The sequence below is a fragment of the Vombatus ursinus genome, unplaced genomic scaffold (genome assembly GCF_900497805.2).
Source record: "Vombatus ursinus unplaced genomic scaffold, bare-nosed wombat genome assembly UNPS02005236.1, whole genome shotgun sequence".
In the NCBI taxonomy this organism is placed as follows: Eukaryota; Metazoa; Chordata; class Mammalia; order Diprotodontia; family Vombatidae; genus Vombatus; species Vombatus ursinus.
In genome coordinates, this window is record NW_020945014.1 from 1,288,712 (window position 1) to 1,308,289 (window position 19,578).

The following is a 19,578-nucleotide window of genomic DNA, read 5'->3' on the forward strand; positions in this document are numbered from 1 at the left end:
GTAATCATTTTATAAATGGATTTTTAAATGAATTGAAGTCTGGAGACTTGAGTTCTTTACAAGTTTACCACTCCCTGTGTGCCATTGAGTAAATCACTTTCCATTTGTTTCTTCTTTATTTCCTTCTTCCTCTCTTAAGTTTCCTGAACTGTCAAATGAGTGACTCAATGACCTCTAGCATCTTCTCCAACTCTAATAATCTATGATCCTCAGCTAAGCCATAAAATGAACCCCAGTTCTAGTCACAGACTGAAACCTGACCCTGGTTGAAGACTCAGCTCTGACTTTGTTCCCACGGAGTGACTTCACACCACTAGCATCTCACAAACATACATTGTGGGTCAACAAGGCAAGCAGGCACGAGATTGCAGATGGTTCAGAGGCCTCATGGTACAATGGACAAAGGGGTTTATTGGAAGTTAGAGGGCCGAGGTTCCACCACTTAGGATCTATGTGACCTTAGTTAAGACACTTTGGCCCTTAGTTTCCTCATCTTTAAAATGAGAAGGTTAGACTACAGGACCTAGATATTTCTTTTCAGCTATAAACCTATTTTTCCCTTCAGGAGACAAGGGTCGTGATGCATTTCCCACTGAAGTGGGTAGTGGGAATTCTCTAGGTAAGAAAAGACTGTAGGTAGTACTTGACTGTGAAGTTACTCTTCTATATAAAGCCTTTCCCAATCCTCATAAGGAGTGGTGTCCTCCCACTCAAGCTACCTTATATACGACTACTTTGTGTTTCATGCTGTGTATTCTTATAAAAATGAAAGCATTGATATAGTATGTTAAGGTTTGCAAAAAACAAAAAACAAAAAACAAAAAAAAAGGAAAGACACATATGTTATTTCATTCGATCTTCACAACTACCCTGGGAGGTAGGTGCTATTATTATCCCCATTTTATAGATGAGGAAATTGAGGCAAATGGAAGTTAAGTGACTTGCCTAGAGTAATACAGCTACTTAGTATCTGAAATAGGATTTGAACTCAGTTCTTCATAAGACTCATTAAGTGCTACTTTCTGCAAAAGGTCTTCCCTGGTCTTGCCCAAGGCTAGTGCCTTCCCTCTGAGATTACTTCCAGTTTACCCTGTATATATCATGTTATGTACTTGATTGTTTGCATGTTATCCCTCCCATTAGATTGTGGGCTCCCCGAGTGAAGGGACTGGTTTTTGCTTTTCTTTGCGTCCCCATTGATCAGCATGGTGCCTGGCACGTAGTAGGTGCTTGGTAAATACATGTTGACTTGACTTCGTAATTCCAAGTCTAGCACTCTGTCCACTGTGCCATGGAAGTGTCTTACATATGTACTTATCACTCCCATTAGAAGGCAAATTCTTTGTGAATGAGGATTACACAATTTATTGTATTTGAATTCCCAGAACCTAGCACCACACCTGGCACATAGTAGGAACTTAATAAATGCTTATGGATTGCTTGAATATAAAGAGCGTCATGCCCTTTTGGGGAAGGTCTTCTCTCTCTGACCCTATCTCATCTCTCTCCCTGGGCCTGGCCCCTTCCCTTTTTATCCCTGCCTGTTGCTCTCATTCTGTGACTGATAGAAACCACATTTGAAAAATGTAGCCCTGTGACTCACACATGCTCATGTTATTTTTATTCCTAGCAAGGCCTATAAATACTGCAACGATCACCAAACACAGTCAATATTCCCCAACGCCTCCCGCCTCCGGCCCTCGCCCAGCAGGTCCTTCGCAGAGGGATCGCCCACTTGAGCACAACATGAGGGCGGTGTTCGGGTGGAGAGAAACGGGCGACTCATGGGAAGAGATGAGGCGATTCCCCTGACGAGGTAACACCTGTGATGCCCTCCCCCATATCCACTCATTCTCGATTTCACTTAATAATAATAATAATAATTTCTCTTATATGTAGAGCCCCTTATGATTTTACAAAGCCCTTTCATTTCTATTTCCTCGATTGACTCATAATAGCCTTCAAAGGAGTCAGAGCAGGGATTATTATTCCCATTTGACACATGGGGAAAGTGACACCCAAAGGCAAGATATAACTTCAAGTATTTAAAGGGATATTATGGGGAAGTGGGACTATACTTACTTTGCTTGGCTCCAGTAGGCAGAAAGAGGAGCAACAGGTAAAAATTTCAGACAGGCCAGAATGGGGTTGATGGTAATGGTTAATGAAGAAAATGGAAAAAAAAAAAAAGCTTGGGGTTTACCATGCTGCAAGGGTAATAGGAGTCAAAGTACTACAGGGAGAGGCACAGTGTTTAGAAGACAGAGTGTGAGAGTCCTGTTTTCTACCACTCTGACCTCACTAGATGACATCAGTGACATTATGTTCAATTATAATTGAGCACATTGCCAAACTGGAGAATATTCAGAGGGAGGGCAAGAAGGAAGGTGAGGAGCTCCCATACTGTTCCCTTAAGGGAACTGTTGAAGGACCAAGGATATTTATCCCAGGGAATGACTGGGAAGGAAATAGTAGCTATATTGAAAAGTCTGTGGCATAGAAGAGAGATTAGACATGGTCTGCTCAGACTCAGAGGACAGAATTAGGAGGACTAGAGGCTACAGACAGACAGACTTCAACTCAATATAAGGAAATCTAACACAACAATTAAAGTTGCCAAAAAAGGAATGGGTTGTCTAAGGAGGTTGTTGGCTCCCCATCATCAGAGAGCTTCAAACAAAGTAGGTATAGCTAGCCCTTCTTGTCTTTGGCAATCTGATGAAGTTTACAAACCCCTTCTCAGAATAATGCTTTAAATAATTGAAGCAAATGCTAAATTTCAGTCAGAAATCAGTGAAAATAGAAGTGTAACTTTTTTTCTACTTCTAAGTTCATACACCCACTGGAATATATCTATGGATCTCAGGTTAAGAGTCCCTGAAGTAAAGGTTACATGATCACCTGTTGGGTGAGGGAATTCTTGCTCAAGGATCGGTTGGACTAGAGACCCTCTGAGGTTCCTTCAGCTATGATTCTGTAAATGATCTTACTTTGCTTCTATTTTCCCTGCCAAGGAGAATGTTATTTGGGCTGGAAGGGACAAAAATAAAAGGTTCTGCAGGGAGTTGAAACTCAAGTTAAGTGAAAGGATAGTGAGAGAGCATTTGGCTAAGTTCAATGAGTTCAGGCCACAACGCATAAATGAACTATGTCCCAGGGCATTGAAAGAGCTACCAGATGTGCTCATTAAGCTGTTACCTACAAAGCAAGCAGTAGGATTGGTTATAGGTGAATGTGATCCAGATATTCAAAAGAGGGGAAAGAATGAAGACTTCAGATGATAGGTTGGTAAACTTGACTTTGATTCCTGGCAATGTTCTACAATTTTGAAAAGGCAATGATGACCAAGAATGATAAAACTGGTTAAGATGGTAAGATGAATGGGAGAAGAATAGAATGAATAGGAGAATAGTCCCGTTCTCACAAAAACTCTCCAGCAAAGATAAAAAGAGCATCTGAATAACTTTATCCAAGTCATATTCATATGAAGGGACAGCAAGAAATTTGCAGGTACTAAAGATGTCCACACAGAGACACTTGGATTACTGTAATGCTCAGATATCTTCCAGATTGGACCAAAAAAATACTCCAAGGAATCCTGGAGCCTTCAATATGGTGTCCTATGGAGAATGCAGGTAGGCTTGAAACCTGCCAGTACTCTGACAACAGATGCTAGTGGAAATAAAAGCCAAGCAATAAGGATCAGGACCAACCAGAATCCCATCATTCCATCCAAGATTATAAGAGCATGAGGATCCTAGGACATACAGTCCTAATTTGGGAATTTAGACAGGAAATATGAGTAAAAAGAAGATGAATGATTAAAAAAAAACTTGTGGATCCAGAGACATTAAAAACAAAGATACAATAGAAGAAAGTAACTACAGCAAGTAGAGCTTCAGATAAAAACAACAAAAACAAAATAAATATCATGGCTACAGGACCATGAGGCCTCCTGGAAAAATGAAGCAATAAATAAGAAAGGATATTATAAGTGAAATAAGAGTTTTGGAAGAAAGAATTGGAAAGAGAATAAAAGTCTAGGAGGTACTAAACTATACCCAAGTAGCAGATTTCCTAACCATTTATTGGACCCAACAGAAATTAATAACCCCATTTTATAATAAGAAATACTAGAATAAAATCAAAACACTAGGAAATTTTTAAAAATGTATCTCATTATTAAAAAAATACTGATTTGGAAAATATATCAAGAAGACATAATTTAAGAATCTTTAAGAATCATTAGACTACCTGAAAATTATGACCACTCTCCCCTTTAAAAAAAAAAGTTTAAACACAATATTTTAAGAAATCAAAAATTAAACCTGCTCAGATCTATTAGAATAAGAGGACAAAATAAAAAATAATAAAAATGCACTGGCCACCTTCTGGGGAAAACAAAAAAACCAAGATAAAAATTAAAGCTCCGGGGAATGACATAGCAAAATCCAGTTTCCAGTTCAAAGAAAAAATATTGCAAGCATTCAGAAATAGTTCACATACCAAGGAATCAGTGAGGATCACATAAGACCTGGCAACTGCCACTATCAAGAAGAGGAAAGCTTGGAATATGATATTCCAAAGCAAATGTTAAAGACTTTCAATCAATAATAACTTACTTTCCAAAACTGAGTATAATCCCATGGAGGGGGAGAACATAATATTAATGAAATTGAGGACTTATAAGAATTTCTGGTGAAAACAGCAGAACAGAGTAGAAACTTTGAAATGAAGGTATAGGAGTCCAGAGAATCTAAATATACTTGATTAAATGGAAGGGGCCATAGGAAGATTAAGTGCTTACATATCAATAGAAGGAGATGAAATAAGAGTTTTTTTAAAGCCCTACTGCCTTGAAGGGTCATAGATAGAGCTAAATAAAATAGGAGGGGTTTTTGATTGGTTGATATTAACATAAAAAGGGAAGGAAAAAGGAAAACATTAGAGAATAAAGGGGGAACAAGAAGTGGAATTTACCAGCTCACATAATCAGGGTGAATGAAAAATAATAAAAACAAAAACAAAAACCTGAAAACCAGACAAACAAACCATAATTGAAAGGGTGGAGGAACACTTCAGGGTTGGACACAGGTGTACACACAGAGTTTGGTGTATAAATACATTAAATTCAACAGGGAAATTGGCAGTAACAGAGTGGGCCTCAAGAAACAGAGGTTAAGTGACTTGTGCAGGGTCACACAGTAAGTATCTGAAGGGAAATCTTCCTGACTCACAGTCCAACATTACCCTGTGCCACTGAGCTGACTATAAAGTCAAGTCATGTTTCCTCTCTTAGCTTCGATGTTCTACTGTATAAGATAGGAGAACTGCCTCTGATGGTCTCTAAGTCCTCTTGCAGTATTAACATTATAGATTCTACAGTCTCTTCCAAATTTGACATCTTGCTAGTCAACCATTCTTGAAGTGAGAAGACCTGGGGTTTGGGGCATAGAACCAGAGATGAATAGATTCAGAGATAAAGGAAACTTGGCATCAAGTCCAAACCCCTTATTTTACAGATAAGGAAATACAGGTACAGAGAAGTTCAGCAACTTGCCCAGTGTCATAGAATCAGAGGCAGGATTTGAAACCATATCTTCCTGACTCCAGGTTCAGTGCTTTATCCAACATGCTAGGTCTCACCCCTTATTAGTTGTTTGAGTCTGGGTAAACCCTTTAACTTTTCAGAGTATGTTTTCTAGATTTGTCTTGTCTCATCTGATTTACTATAAACTCTTAGAATCTGAGGACTCTCTTTTACTTCTTAATATTGCCCATCATCATATCCAATTAAATAGCTCACTTAGACAGCAAATCAATTTTACTGGGCAATTAAGGGGGAAAGTAATATTCAAGAAATACTGATAATAAAAATTCATTTTGATAGTATTTTAAAGCTTGCAAATCTTACAACACAATAACCCTTTGAGGTACCTTATTATCATCATAATTTTACAGAGAAGGGAAATTATTTGCCCAGAATCATATAGATAGTATGATTCTAGAGCAGAATTTGAATCCAGGTCTCCTAAAGCCAGCATTTTTTCTTCTCCATGATGCTGGTAAGCGCTCTCACGTTTAAACTTGCATAGCTGAGATGGCCTTTTCTGAACCCTCTCTGAGTCTCTGTGGGATTGAGACCATCTCACTAGGGTTAGAAATCTAAGGGCTCTAGAGACTAAAGAGGGACGGAGGTGTGGGATAGATACAGAGAGAGGCGACAGTCCCAAGCAAGTGAGTGGTACAGTATATTAGAATATAGAAACGGTAGCAGAGGTCTCGGCTTCGTAGCAAGAACTCACTATTGGACGAAGATTGTTGGAAAACTGGAAAGGGGGTGGCAGAAACTAGGTATAGACCAATATCTCACACTGTATACCAAGACAAGCTCCAAATGGGTATGTGATTTAGGTGTAAAAAGTGATATCATAAGCAAATTAATGGAGTATGGAAGAAATTGCCTGTCAGAACTATGGATAGGGGAAGAGTTCATGGCCAAGCAAGAGATGCAGAGGTTCATGAGAGGTAAAACAGACCATTTTCATTACATAAAATTAAAAAGTATTTACACAAACAAAACGAACATAGCTAGAATTAGAGGAGAGCCAGAAAAATGGATATAATCTCTGCAGTAAGTTTTTAAGATGATGTTTTCATTTTTTAAGATATATAGAGAACTGACTGAAATTTATAAGAATGAGAGCAATTCCCCAATTGATAAATGGTCAAGGGATATGAATAGGCAGTTTTGGGGAATAAATACGAGCTATGAATAGCCATAAAAAATGCTCTAAATCACTAATAATTAACAAAAGGCAAATTAAAACAACTCTGAAGAACCATCTCATAGCCATCAGATTGGCAAAGTGGACAAAAAAAAGGAAACTGACAAATGTTAGAGAGGCTGTGAGAAAACAGGCACATTAATGCACTGTTAATGAAACTCTGACTTGGTCCACTCATCCTGGAGAGCAATTTGGAATTCTGCTCAACAGGCTAGGAAACTTAGCATATCCTCTGAACCAGTGATACTGCCCCCAGATCTATACCCTAAAGAGATCAAAGAAAGAGGAAAAGGATCCATATATACCAATGTGGTGGGAAAAAATTACAAACTGAGGGGTTATCCATAAATTGTGGAATGGCTGAACAAGTTATGTCGCATGAATGTGATGAAAAACTATTGTGTTGTAAGAAATAAGGAAGGGGATGGTTTCAGAGAAACCTGGGAAAATTTGTGTGAAGTGATGCAGAGTGAAGTGAGTAGAACCAGGAGAATAAACATAGCATGTTAGAACTGGGTTCTACTCTAGAACATAGAATATCAGAAATGAAAATAACCTAGGACAAGTCACTTAACCTCTCTGATCCTCAGTTACCTAATCAGTAAAATGAGAGAATTGAACTAGATTTCCTCTGAAATCTCTATCATTCTTCAGGGGTGGGCAACCTGCAGCCTCAAGGTCACATGTGGCCCTCTAGGTCTTCAAGTGTCGCCCATTGACTGAATCTAAACTTCACAGAACAAGTACTTTGGGGATTTGTGAAATTTGGATTTAGTCAAAGAGCCACACTTGAGGAACTAGGCCACATGTGGCCTCAAGGCCACAGGTTCCCCAGCCTTGCTCTAGATTGACAATCTTACAGAAAAGGACATTAGAACAGAACAGAAAATGGTTGAGTGGAAAGGAAATTCAAAGGTTATCCTATCCAACACCTTCATTTGACCAAGCCAGTCAATCATTCAATAAAAGCCAATGACAAGTATTTATGAAGCACTTAATATGTTCTGGTCATTGTGCTAGGTAAGGGGGATATAAATACAAGCAAAAAATATGACAGTGTCTGCTCCAGAGGAACTCACCTTCTAATGAAGAAAGACAACCCCTGAAAGGGGAACCGAAAAGCTGAAAGGGAAAAGTGGAGGAGTTTGAGGGTGGATATGATGGTGAAGTCAGGAGAATCAGGGATGGCCGGTCTGGGCCCTTCTCCAAAATGGAGGTTCCAGGAAGAATTCACCAAGAGGAAAGTGGTCCACAGGAGTAGAGTCAGGAGACTGAGGAGGAAACTGAGGCCCTGGGAAGGAAAGGGGTATGGACGTCATCACAGAGTGACCTAGCTGGAGAACTGTGACTAGAGCCTGGCTTCCCTAACTCCCAACGACCAAGTAAGCAAATGATCCAAGCTCAAGCAAACTGAAAAGGAAAGTGGGCCTGGTTAGTCTAAGGCAAGGTTAAGTGAATTGGTCATGTCAGGAATGGATCTTCCCAATCTGATTGAAACAGTCAGTCTGAAAGGCTCATCGTTATTGTCATCGTCCTATTTCTAATAAGAACCAATGTTTGTATAATGCCTTAAAGTTTACAATGGAGGCAGCTAGGTGGCACAGTGGATAGAGTGCCAGACCTGGAGTCAGGAAGACCTGGGTTCGAATTTGGCCTCAAACAACTTACTAGCTGTGTGACCCTGGGCAAGTCAGTTAACCCTGCTTGCCTCAGTTTCTTCATCTGGAAAACAAACTGAAGAAGGAAATGGCAAACCCCTCCAGTGTCTTTGCCAAGAAAACCCCAAAAAGATGTTACGAAGAGAAAGACACAACTGAAAATAACTGAACAAAATTTAAAGTTTACAAAGCACTTTATATGCGCACTTCATATGTTTTTTCTCAATTGATGCTCACAACAATCAAGGGAAGTGCCATTATCATCCCCATTTTACATAGTAGGAAACTGAGGCTAAAAGAGATTAACTTGTCTGCAGCCACACAGCTAGGAAATGTCTAAGGCAGGATTTGAACCCAGTCTTCTTGACCCCAAGTCCTGCACTCTATCTACTAGGCCAGAGGTGTCAAAAAATGACCTGTGATCACATGTAGACAGCCCACAACACTCCTGAGTACAGCCCAAACCAGATTAAAATGTAATTGTAAAATATTTAGTGAAATAAAAATACAACAGAACATAGATAACATTGCATTTTAAAACTAAGTCAGTATGTGGCCTGCAGGGATTTTTATGTATAGATTAGTGGCTCCTGTTTCTTTCTGAGTTTGACATCACTACTAGAAGCCACTTCCCAGTCTCTAATTCTATACTACATTAAGGGTTACAACATAGTTTTTCACAACAATCCTGTGATGAAGGTCACGTAAGTATAACTAATTCAATTTTATATACTAGGAAACTGAGGCTCAGAGAGGGGAAATGACCTATTCAAAGTTACACAGTAGTAAATGTTTAAGTCAGGACTCACATATAGATGTCTGTTAAGAGACTTTGATGTTGACCGGGCCTGTTGATCTTTCTTTTATGGTAGGACTACACGTGCAATCATATGTTCATTTTGTGGTATCATATGTTAAGGAGAACATTGATCGGTTAGAGCATAACTTGAGGAGGGCAATAATGATAGTGAGAGGATGAGGACTATATCATCCTGAATTAGAATCAGTCACGCGAAGGAAGCATCGGATGAAACCACTTGCAGAATGAACATCAAATGCACGGGCTGATATGTGGACATTACTTCATGTAGAGAAGTTGAAGGCCTACATTGATAGAAATATGCTTAGCTAGGTGATTTGGGCCGGAAAGTCTTGACAGGCACCATAGGTAATGGGCCATGCTTATCGAGCTAGATTCAATCAGAGACTTACAAGGGGTATGCAAATGCTATTATTTCTTCAGTTACCCAGTCATAAGTTCCTCATGATTTCTGCAATTCCTAGTAATGTTGTACTGTTATAGTTTGAAGGGAAGGCAAACAGTGTTCCCCCTCTCCCATTTTAGGGAGAACAATGACAATTTGTGGTGAGTTCAGAAGATTCTCATCAGGATGTGAAGGGGGCTGGATACCAGGCCACACAAGAATTGTTTGATAGAACTAGGAATGGTTAGGTTACAGAAGATGGGAGTGTGGTTCAGGTTTGAGGGGGGAGGGTGTACACACACCAGTTTTCAAATATCTGAAAGGCTATTGTGTGGAAGCAAGATTAGAGTTGCTCTGGTTGGCCCCAGAGGGCGAAACTGGGCTTTGTGGCAGACATGGTTTGGAGAAAAATTTCGTTCTTCACAGGAACAACTCTTCAAGAGTGGAATCAGCTGCTTTAAGAAGAGGCTAGATGAAAACTAGATGGAGATGTGGAAGGCACTCTTGTTCAAGTCCAGGCCTAACTTGATCTCTGCCAGCTTTGCAATTTTGTAATTCTATGAATGTTACAGAAAGAAAGAACACTGGAAACATGGAAAGGGAGGGTAAAAATGCATTTGCCTCATCAATTTTTTAGGGCCCAACTGGAATTTAAATAAAGGAGAACACTAGATTTGGAGTGAGTTCTGGTCCTACTGTAAGTGACCTGAGGCAGGTCACTGCCCCCTTTCTGATTTTCAGTTTCCCTGCTGATAAAAATGAGGTATTTGACTAGGTGGCTTCTCAGCTTCCTCCCAGCTCTCCTGTTCCCTGAATTTAAATTAGAAGCATCTGCAAGGCCCCACGAATCAGGCATGCCTAGTACACCGGTCCTACTCAAGTCACTGAATGTCAGAGATGGAATGGATTTTACAAGAAATGACATTTGATCACCTCATTTCCTACATAGGGAAAGTGAGGCCCAGAGCTCCACTCAAAGTCACACAGATATCAGAACTAGGATTCAAACCTAGGTCCTCTGACTTCTAGTGCAATGCCTTTTCTGCCTTATTGCATTTCCTCCCTAAGGGCAGCAGGGCTGGTCATTGGTCAGGTCTCTCAACAGGAGGGAGCTGGATTTCAATTCAAGGTGCCATGCTTCGGCCAGGTCTTGTTGCTTCTCTACATATCTAATTTTTCTTAAGACTGTGGAGATGATAACATTTGCTGCCTGCCTACGCACGGAGCTGTCGTGAGGCTCAGAGAGATAATGTTTGCAAAGCACTCAGAGCCTCGGGAAGGGAGGCAGGCGCCATGTAAACATAAAGTGTTGTGATTTTGCAAAATGCAGTTCTCCAAATTTTACCTACTTTCAGTTTTCCTTTTCTCCCCCCATAAAATGTTTTTGTTCCTTCATTAGCATCTCATTATTGTTACCCGGAATTTGGATAAGTAGCGTTGGGGTTTATTTTTGGTTCCCTTAAAAAAAAAAAGCAGATTAAAATATACCACTGATTCTCCATTATTTGTGTGGGTAAAGGGGAGAAAAAACAGTGTACTGTGAAATGGGGCAAAAGACTTGGGTTACAGCTCCTGGTCAGTTGTATGACTTTAGATAAGTCACCTCAGATTCATCACTTGTCATATATTGAATTAGATTATCTCTAAGGTTTCCTTCACTCTGACATGGTATTTTATGTACTAAAGCCTCTCCCAGCTCTGACATTCTGTATTCTAAAAGCCCTTTCAGATCAAACCTTCTATGTGCTAAAGTCCTTCCAAGCCCAGAAATAATTTATTTTATTTACAAAAGTCCCTTATGGCCCTAATAAATAGCCAGGATTTACATAACACTTACTATGTACCAGGCAGCATGCTAAGAGCTTTTCAAATATTATTTGATCCTCAAAACAACCCTGGGAGGTAGGCTTTTATTATTATTACCATTTTTCAGTGGAGGAAACTAAGGCAAACAGAGGTTAAGTGACTCACCCAGGGTCACACAGCTAGTAAGTATCTGAGGCCAGATTTTAACTTCCTGACTCTAGGTTCAGCATTTTCTTGACTGTACCACCCAGCTGCCTCTAATTCTATCTTCTAAGATCTTTTCCAGCTTTAACATTTTATATTCTATTTTTTTAGGCCTTTTCAATTCTAACATGTTGTGTCCTATGTTCTAAGGTCCTTTTTAGTTCTTATATCCTTTGAAATCAAAACACTTTTTGTCCTTGATATTTATTATAGTTTTGAGTATGGGCATGGCTGAGGTTCTAGCTATTAACTGTACTATAACCAGGGGCTATTTTATGCAGCCCATACACTGAAAAGAATACCTTCTACAACATATTATCCAAGTGGTCATCTGATCTTTGCCTGAAGACTTATACTGAAGGGGGAAACCCACCATGTGACAAAGTAGCCCATTCCCATTTGGGATGGTGCTAAATGTTAGGGACCCTGTTCTTTGTATCAAGCCCACATTCGTCTCTGGACAACTTCCACCCTAAGTTTCTAGCTGTGTTTTCTCAGGCCAAAGAGAACAAATCTAAGCCCTTCTTCCATTTGATAGATGTTTAAATGCTTGATTGAGAATGGCAACATCCACAACAATGGGAAAGAAAAATAAACCATCTATAAGCCATATAGTCAATGATTAGCCTGCAGGTTGTGAGTTTACTATACTGGGAATGTTTCCTGGAATGAGGATTTGAGGCCAGGCGGAACTTTCAGTGTCTTTTTGGAAAGGTTTTTTTGTTGTTTGGTTGTCTCAGTCATGCCTGACTCTTTGTGACCCCAGATTCATTTTTAGGGAGGCTTTATGCAGTGTAACACTTCCACAGGGCATTTATGCAGTCCTTTCTAATTCCTATGGCTCTCTGTTGCCTGTAGGTAGGATAAAATGTATAATCCTCTCTCTGCATAATCTGGCACAAGTCTACCTAGCTGGGCATTTACACGTCACTCACTCCGTTTCTTAAATTCCTCCTCCAGAAAAACTATCCTCCTAGCTACTCCCCTTCCCCCCATATACAACAATCCTTCTTCTGCCTCTATCCTTTACTTGGGCTATTCCCCGTGCCTAGAATGTACTCCCTCCTTGCCACCACCTCATAGAATCCCTAGCTTCTGTCACAGTGCCGCCCAAGGGTCACCTCTTACAGGAAGCCCATCTTGATTTTCCCTAATTAATAGTGCCTCCCTCAGCTCCCAGAAATCATTTGGTGTATATTTTGTATTTACTTTTCTGGTACTTGCTGTTTCCCCTCTTAGAATATAAGCTCCTTGAGGGTAGGAGTGAATTTGTTTTATATTTGTGTCGCTATTTTCTAGCACAGTATCTGGGATTTAATGAATTTTTGTTAATTGAGTGGCTCATCTGAACCTCACCTTGTGACTTTGAAGTCACCAGGACATGGAGTAACCCTTCCATTTTTGTTCAGTTGTGTCCAACTCTTCATGACCCCATTTAGGGTTTTCTTGGCAAAGATACTAGAGCGGTTTGCCATTTCCTTCTCTAGTTCATTTGACAAAGGAGGAAACTGAGGCAAACAGGGTTAAGTGACTTGCCCAGGGTCATAGCTAATAAGTGTCTGAGGCCAGATTTGAACTCATGAAGATGAGTCTTCTTGATTCAAAGCCCAGTGCTCTATCCACTGCACCATCTAGCTGCCCTTAGAAAGGGTTAGTTTTCCTTTTACTTCTTGTGGGAATGGGTGGCAGGTGCTGGTGACTATTGGCATTAGAATGACTACACCTAATTTCTTCCTATTTCTTTTTATTTCATTCCTCCACTTCTATCTTTCCTCTTCTCTCCCTCTCCCAATCACATCCTCTTCATTTCTTATTATCCTCTTTTTCATTACCCTTGCTGACTATCCTATCCTTTTCTCTTCTCTCTCATACCTCTCCATTCTGTTCAGGCATTAGTCCCATAGAATCTTAGAGCTGAAAAGAACCTTAGAGATAGCTAGGTTACTAAGGGCAAGTCAGATGCCCTCTCTGAGTTTCAGCTTCTCAATTGTAAAATGGGGACAATAACACACTATTTCACAGGGTTATTGTGAGGAAAGAGCTTTGCACATATCAGAACCCATACGTAATAACCAACCTTGGTTTCAATGGACACATGTTGATACACACCTGCCTCTGCTTGGTAGAGGAGGAATGATGGGTGTGGAATGTTGTATCTAGTGTTCTAAGTCTTCACTCTGCTGAGTGGTTTTGCTTAAACATTTTTCTTTGTCACAAAGGATAGCTCTTTTCTTGAGGTGCAAGTATATTAGGCAGTGCTATGACATAACAAGAAAAAGGCACCAATAAAGTTTTGTGGCAACGTGGTATAATGAATAGAGAGGACTAACTTTGGATCCAGGAAGACCTAGGTGCTTTTGACACATACTAGTTGTTTGAACATAGTCAAGAAACTTAATCTTCTGGTTCTCCCAGCAACTTTAATATTTTAATCACAGGTGAGTTGCTGATCTGTTATCAGTGAAGAGAGTTTCCACATGGGAATTTCTTATCACTAATGAAATCACAACTCAAGATCAACAACAAAAAATTGTATATGGCTTTTAAAAAAGGGGGTTGGTAAATTCTAGAGCTCTATAGTTCTATGAATAATAACAGTAATTATATAGTCCAACAGACTCTATCTGAAGCATGAAATCTATCTATTAATGTCTTTATCAAGTGTTCACTCTGCCTGTGTTTGAGATCCTATAGTGATGAAAAGTTCATTACTTCAAGAGGCAGCTCATTCCACTGTTGAAGATCTCTGCTTGTTTAGAAGTTTGTTTTTTTTTCCCCTTAGATTGACCTAAAATCTTCACTTCTATAGCTCCCCTAACACCTCTATTAGTCCTAGTTTTGCTGCTTGGGATGATATAGACCAAGTCAACTCTCTCTTCCCTTATCTTCCAAATATCATCACATATTTTAAAATAGCGTTTATCTCATTCTTCTTCTCTCCAAGTTAAACACCCATAATTCCTTGAACCAACCTTTGGAGGACAGAGCAGCAGAGCTAGGTCTAGAAGGGAACCCTGTCCACAATCCACCTGGTCCCAGGGAACAAGGGGGTATATCTGACTAGAGTCCTTTCAGTGCCTTTGGGGTAATAACTCTTAAGATTTACAAAATTCTCTTATCACAACCACCTTGAGTGGTAGGGACTACAAGCATTATTGACCCTATTTTAGGAAAAAGGAAAGAAGGAAGCAAGCTTTTATTAATTATTTATTATGTGCCAGGCCAGGTGCTAAGTGATTAAAAATATCATCTCACTTGATCCTCATAATAACACTAAGAGGCAGGTGCCATTATTTTTATTAATGATAATAATTGTTGTTCAGTTGTTTCAGTTGTGTCCAACTCTTTGTGACCCCATTTGGAGTTTTCTTCGCAAAGACACTGGAGTGGTTTTCCATTTCCTTCTCCAGCTCATTTTACAGATGAGGAAACTGAGGAAAACAAGGTTAAATGAGTTGCCCAGGGTCATGCAGCTCATAAGTGTCTAAGGTTGGATTTGAACTCAGGAAGATGAGTCTTCCTGACTCCAGGCTCAGCACTCTATCTACTGCACCACCTAGCTGCCCAATCACAACAATAATAATAGTAATAGCTGACATTTATATAGTGCTTATTATGTGCCAGGCACTGTGCTAAGCACTTGGCAATTTTTATCTTATTTGATCCTTATAATAATCCTGTGAGGTCAGTGCTATTATCATCCTTATTTTACAGAGGAGGAGACTGAGGCAGACAGCTTAAGTGACTTGCCCAGGGCCACACAACTATTAAGTGTCTGAGGCCAAATTTAAACTCGGATATTCCTAAATCCAGTGCTCCATTCATTGCTGTCTAACCCTAAAGGAGAATAAAGTGAAGTTCACAGAAGCTGAGTCACTTGGTGAAGGTCACAACCTCTTCTGACTTTACATTCAATGCTCTTTCCACTAGATGACACTGAACCTCTGAGGGCATCCCACCCTAGTTGAGTAGAAGATGAAAATCTTCTTAGCTAGTGCTGTGCTCACCAAGGGGCAAGAGGATGGCTTCAGAGAGCCTGTCAGAGAGTGAATGGCAGGGGCTGAGGAGCCCCTGCTAAAGCAGGGCTTAGAGGCATTCTGTAAAGAATCTGGAAGAGAGAGGAAATTGAAAGACTGGCTTTCTCCCTAAACAAATACTACTTAAAATAAGAATCATACTTTGTATTTACATAGTACCTCTGAGGAAATCAAAGTACTTTACAGACATTAGCTAAATTAATCCTAGCTGGTAAGTATAATTCAGTATCATTCTCCCCTCAGGCCCTAGAGATAGGCTGAGCTAGGTCTTGCTTGGATATTCTTGATTGAATTCCCAAGACATACCTAGCATTTAGCTCTGCTCCTGCCCTAATGACAAAAAAAAAAAAAAAAAAATATGAGCAATTCTCATTCCTTCCCTGAACCTTCGTTCCAGTCCTGAACCCTGACCTTCTATTCAGCCCCCATTCTATCATAGAGCCCCCACTCCCTCCTAAAACCTTCATCTTTTCCCTATACTCTCAACCTCCTCTTTTGTGGTCTTATTCTTTTAATCATCCCCCATTGCCTCAGTTTCCTCATCTATAAAATGAGCTGGAGAAGGAAATGGCAAACTACTCCAGTATCTTTGCCATGAAAACTCCAAATGGAGTCACCGAGAGTCGGATACAACTAAAACAACTCAAAAACAACAGTATATATATACATATATATGTACATATATAATGTATGTGTGTATCTATCTATATATATATCCATGTCTATATATGGCAAGTAGGTGGTCCAGTGGATAGACCAATGGACCTGGAGTCAGGAGAACCTAAATTCAAATCCAGCTTCAGACATTTACTAGCTGTGTGACCTTGGGCAAGTCATTTAACCCTGTTTGCCTCAGTTTCCACATCTGTAAAGTGAGCTGGAGAAGGAAATGGCAAAGCACTCCAGTATTTTTGCCAAGAAAACCCCAAATGGAATCACAAAGAGTCAGACACAACTGAAATGACTGATCAACAACAACAACAACATTTCTCCCAGTGAGACATTATCCCATGACTAGCCCCTCCTCCCTGATACTGGGCACTTACCTCCTTACTGAACCTCTTTCCCGAGGCAGCTAAGTGATAAAGTGAATAGAGTGATGGACCTGGAATAAAGAAGACTTGAGTTCAAATCTGACCTTAGACACTAGCTGTGTGACCCAGGATAAGTAATTTAATCTCTGCTTCAGTTACCTCATCTAGAAAATGGGAACAATAGTAACACCTACCACCCAGGGTTGTGAGGATCAAATGAAATAATATATGTAAAGTGCTTTGTAAACTCAAGTTCTATATAAATGCTAGTTATTATTATCCTCTCCCTAAACTCCCGTATCACTTTCTGGGCCATTATTTTCTTCCTGAACCCCCATTCTATCGCTGAGCTCCCCTCTCCCCCACACTAAACCCTCATACCCTCTTTGAGCATAGTTTCCTAACAATGGGCCAATCATTTGCTGAGCACTACACTCATAACCATCACTGAGCCTCCATCCTTGACACAAGATCCCCACCTTTCTCACTGAGTCTCCTATTCTCATCACTGAAGCCTCCATTATTAACACTGAATCCTCATTCTGTTCATTCAATCTTCATTCCCTCAATGAGAATCCATCCCCAACTTTGGGGCCCATCTTCTCACTGAGCCCCAATCCCCACTTTCCTCATCAAAGCTAATCCATGATACTGAACCTCCGTTGTCTTTGATTTGTCCCCATTCTCTCCCTCAACCTCTATCTTCCTTAGATAGCTTCCACACTTGACATTTAGCCCCCATTACCCTCAGTGACAGTTTCTCCTTAACACTGAAACTCTGTCCTCTTTAGCTCTGTCTCCAATTCCATCACTCTCCCCTCCCCCCTTTCCAACCATCTTCCTCACTCAACTTCCATATATAACACTCACTGAGCCCTCTGGTCTCCACAGTTAGCTTTGACACATGGAATTTAAAATACTCACAAGCAATCAACAAGGAGCTTAGACTTCCATGCAGTTTCAAAGGCCTCAGTATGGGTTCCATTGCCTAGTTCATTTAAGCAATGTCTGTGGCCCCAGCAGCTCACCCTTACTTTGCACATCACTCATTCTGGTATATCTCATGAATGGTATTATGTGGAGAAGTTGATATTCTTCCTTCTGGCCACATACAAGAGATACATTCTATTATGTTTATATATTGATATTTCTGCCTTCTTTCTCCTTTGACCTGATAGCCCTTCACTCTCCAAGTCTATAAACTCATCTCTCCTATGAGCTCTGAGAGAAAAACAATAGGCCTACAAATATTCCTATAGCTTAATGATGAAAAATGTCATCAACCAACCTGATAGGAGCTCAAAAGAATGAACTCATTCAAGGGATCTCTGGATTCCCCTCACTTTTCCATCTTTGTCCTCCATGAATGTCTTTCTCTAATTCTTCCTTGTGTTGATTGAGTTAGGTTGGATTTTTGAAGGCCAAGCTAAGACACAGGCCCACTAAGGTAGAATTATTTTGAGGACAGGTGAACTAGTGAATGAGCATCAATTCAAGGGTTCATCGTTGAGTTGATAACAAGGCTATTCATTTTTCTGTCACAGCTCAGGTGGTCTTGAAGACCACCACTTAGATTGTGGAGGGGCAATACTTTGTACCAACGAAGGAGGAAGAGCTTGCACTGATAAAGTCAGGGAGTGTCAAGTTGACCCTGGAATTCAGCTTCCAAGGTCACCTTGTCATTCATTTATTCCTATTGAATCATTGGATCTTAGAGCTGGAAAGGACCCAATTGAAGATGAAAATGAAAGAGGCATAGTCCCAGTCCTCAGGCAGCTTATTATCTAGCCAGGGAGATTACAGTAGTCATAATAATGAAAATGATAATTGTTTTCCAATACCTCAACATGGTACAGCAGTGGTCCACATCTCTCAAGGGTTATTTCAGTGACACTCAAGCTCTGGTAGGTTATATCAAGCTGAAAAAGCTTCAAGTAAGGGCATCTGTTTGATATAAGGACCACTCTAAGTTCAGATAGGCTTGTCACTAGGTTGACAGCAGAGTGATGAAATATTCTGTCACAGTAGCTCTCAAAAATTATCAATTAAATTACAGAATTATAGGATTTAGAATGAGAAAGGACCTTATAAGTCATCCTACAGTTTCATTTTTTAAAAATTTATTTTATTTTCAATTCATGGAACAAAACAAGCATTTCCATAACAGTAAAATAAAAAAGATGATTGCACATGAAACTGCAAATCTACCATGTACAACTTGCTCTCCCCTCCAAATTTACAACAAAGTTATTGTGTAAATGTTTTTTTTTTCCTTTTTTTCTTCCCTCTGCCCTAGACATCAGGTAGACATTAGCCCTAGCCTACCATTAGACAGAAATAGGTGTATATGTATATATATATATATATATATATATACATATATGTATACATATATGTAATTATTCTACATATGCTTATATTTATCAGTTCTTTCTGTAGATGCAGATAGTGGCTTTCTTTATATGTCCTTTATTTTTAATTTGTGTATTTATAATAGTTGCAGATAAGAAAATTAAGGTCCAAGGTGGAAAAATGACTTATCCAAAGTAACATAAGTAGAAAGTAGAAGAGCTCACTTTGGAATGTAGATTTTTTTTAATTAATTTTTTTCAATTAATAAGCATTTTTTTTCTCCTTTGTACCTTTCCCTTCCAACTGGGTAAAAAAAAAACAGAAACAGAAACAAAAGCAAATAAAAACCAAAACCCTTGTAACAAACATAGCTAGTCAAACCAAGCAAATCTACACATTGGTCACGTTCAAAAATTTATCTCATGATTGCATATTGAGCCCATCACCTCTATATTAGGAGGTGGGTAGCATTTCTAAGCTCCTTGAGGTCAAGG